A 3,317-nucleotide genomic window follows, 5' to 3' on the forward strand; every position below is an offset into this window, starting at 1 on the left:
GAGTCCCAGATATAAACCTAGTGGGAGTTTCCCCCCACAGAGGGACAAAGGACCCCCTGATGATCCTCTAATCGCCTGAGCCAAGGTGTGAAACTGGGTGTGGGTCCCAATCAGCCAGTTTCGGGTGAGTTCATTGTGAAACCTGGCCCCACCTTATCATGCGAATTCCTGAGATCAGATGGCCCAGGATGTGAGTGGGTGTTAAGGCGTCTGGGAAGGGATCTCAAAACTGGATTATAGATGGCAGAGAGTTGGTGTCGTAAACCACCGCCTCTGTTCAAAGATGGTCGCTCACAGTGGACATAGATGGCTTCTCTCACTCCTCTTTCAAACCATCTGTCCTCTCTGTCCAAAATGTGAACATTGGTATCCTCGAAAGAGTGTCCTTTATCCTTAAGATGCAGATGGACTGCTGTGCAGGACCTGGAACCAAAAGGTGACCTGGTGGTTTTTGTCCATAAAACTACTCATCTAAGATTACCACAAAGTAAAAGATCTCTCAGCAACATTTTAGGCACTACTGCCCCGATCAAATCAGTCAGCTGGGATTTTTTTTTCTTCTAAACATGAACTACAGTTACAGAAACAGACATGGACTACTGGTGCCCCACACAACAACTCAATGTCCACTATGTGAAGCAGCCAAACACATGCCTTCTCCTCTCGGTAACTGAGATAAACTGGTGGCATATTGGTTTTACATATTTACTGTCCAGTCTCTCCTGGTGGACATGGCATACAGCAGCATTGTTTAATCTCATTTGAGTCATTGTTACTATGTGCATATTAGTATTGTACAGCACTTTAAAAACACACCTGGTAGACCAAAGTGCTATATAAATAAATAAATGATGATGATGATTGTTGACCTTAGCCATGTTTTTAGTCTTGTGAGAGCACTGAAGCTTCTTTCAGCCTCAGCTGAGGATACTGGGATGACTGAAAGCAGCCCGACAATTGTCACGATAATAAATACTAGTTAATCTATAGCAGGGGCGGATCTAGAGAAATTTTTTAAGGTGGCAAAGAAATCAAATGGGGTGGCAAAATCAAAGCCTTTTTTCCCCAAACACATGCAGGTGGTTACATATGGTTAAAATTATTTTTTGGAAAACAATCACATTGTCACATGCTTAAATTACACAATGTCAGAAATCTACACTGTCATGAACAAAAATTGAAACCTAATTTTTCATGATTTGTTGGATTAACCCACTGAGATCTGTAATACAACCAGCCATTTTTGACTCCTTTTGAGTTTACGTTTGTATTTCACCCTCAAATTGTTTCATTTTATTTTTTTCCCTTTGCCTTGTTTGGTGTCATTCTTTTCAGCTCAACTGGATTTAGTGGTTTTTCCTCACTGACATACTGCATTAGTATTACTGAAATCACATGGATCTTAAAATCCTAGTAGTATTTTTTACAATAAAGAACAAAAAAAAACAACAAAAAAAAAACGACATGTTGAGTAAATGTTTATAACTTGAAATGCAAATATAGGTTTAATATAAATATGACATTCTTGAGTCACCAACATTAGACATAAGTTTAACAGCCTCTGTAAACTAATAGCCTGGCTTGAGGCTGCTGTTTTCTCTGACAGTTCAATCAAAATTAGAAATGCTACTCTGGGAGACTGAGAACTTAATAGTAAATGGTCTGTATTTGTATAGTGCTTTATTTAGTCCTTAAGGACCCCAAAGCGCTTTAACTACATTCAGTCATCCACCCAGTCACACACATTAAGACACTTATGATGAATTCAACGTTGATGCCAACTGTAGTTTCTAGTATAGAAACAGCAAAAACATTTAAGTGTGAATACGACATTAATATAAAAACAATAATGGAGCGAGCTCTTGATAGGAGTGAAGTGGCTCTGAAAAGAGCCGTTGTTGGTAGGAGAGCGTGCAGCTTAAGCTCTCTCTCCGCGGATGCGGCGAGCCAGCTGGATGTCTTTGGGCATGATGGTGACCCTTTTGGCGTGGATGGCGCACAGGTTGGTGTCCTCGAAGAGTCAGACCAGGCTATTAGTTTCTGTGTGGATATTTTAACATTGTTACTGAGTCCGACCAGGTAAGCCTCGCTAGCCTCCTGCAGAGCCATGACAGCAGAGCTCTGGAAGCGCAGGTCGGTCTTGAAGTCCTGAGCGATCTCGCGGACCAGGCGCTGGAAGGGCAGCTTGCGGATCAGCAGCTCGGTGGATTTCTGGTAACGGCGGATTTCTCGCAGAGCCACGGTACTGGGCCTATAACGGTGAGGTTTCTTGACGCCTCGGGTGGCCGGGGCGCTCTTACGAGCAGCCTTGGTGGCCAGCTGCTTCCTGGGGGCTTTGCCGCCAGTAGACTTGCGAGCGGTCTGCTTGGTTCTTGCCATTCTTCGTCTCTTTTCTTTTAACTGTGCTAACAGCAGAAAATGTAGCAAACAGACGAGACTCGCTGCTCTTAAAGTGTGTGACTGGCTGTGACGCGGTGCCGCTCCGGCTCGTGATTGGTGAGGGGCTCCACGTGGTGCTCAGCACCGTCCAGAGGAGCACCGCCCCGCCTCAGTGTGTGCCTCTCATTGGAGAAAAGTGCATTGAATTTGCGCGCTGCCGCAAGCCTCTCTGCGATTGGTGCGTGACGAAGCTGCGCGCTCTCTGCGGAAATATAAGCGAGGCTTTTAGCCGGTCGGGCCACATTTTCTCTTAGTCTTGATACTACGAAGAGAAGAACCTGTCAAAATGAGTGGTCGCGGAAACACCGGAGGTTTTTTCCGGTCACAAGTAAACAAGATGGCGTCAGGCAGCGGATCAAGTAAAAACGACTTCCGTCGGAAATGGGACAAAGACGAGTACGAGAACCTCGCCCAGGAACGTCTGGTGGAGGAGAGGGAGCGCGAGCAGCGAGATGGAAAAACGGCGCCGCCGGTCAAGCGGGACCTCCTGCGTCACCGGGACTACAAGGTGGACCTGGAGTCCAAGCTGGGCGAAGACCATCGTCATCACCAAGACCACACCGCAGGCTGAGATGGGTGGGTATTACTGTAACGTGTGCGACTGTGTGGTCAAAGACTCCATCAACTTCCTGGATCACATCAACGGCAAAAAACATCAGAGGAACCTGGGCTTGTCGATGCGGGTTGAGCGCTCGTCTCTTGATCAGGTGAAGAAGAGATTCGAGGTGAACAAGAAGAAGTTGGAGAAGCAGAAGGAGTACGACTTCGAGGAGCGCATGAAGGAGCTGCGGGCGGAGGAGGAGAAGGCGAAGGCATACAAGAAGGAGAAGCAGAAGGAGCGGAAGCGACGGGCGGAGGAGGACGTGGACTTCGAGGAG

General features: G+C 46.5%; 2 pseudogenes; one reads left to right on the plus strand and one right to left on the minus strand.

Moving 5' to 3' along the window:
• Positions 1-1,875: 1,875 nt before the first annotated feature.
• Positions 1,876-2,400, minus strand: LOC102307742 (annotated as a pseudogene).
• Positions 2,401-2,776: 376 nt separating this feature from the next.
• Positions 2,777-3,317, plus strand: LOC102310444 (annotated as a pseudogene).

The sequence above is a fragment of the Haplochromis burtoni genome, unplaced genomic scaffold, assembly GCF_018398535.1.
Source record: "Haplochromis burtoni strain Fernald_Lab_line unplaced genomic scaffold, NCSU_Asbu1 Contig_454, whole genome shotgun sequence".
NCBI lineage: Eukaryota > Metazoa > Chordata > Actinopteri > Cichliformes > Cichlidae > Haplochromis > Haplochromis burtoni.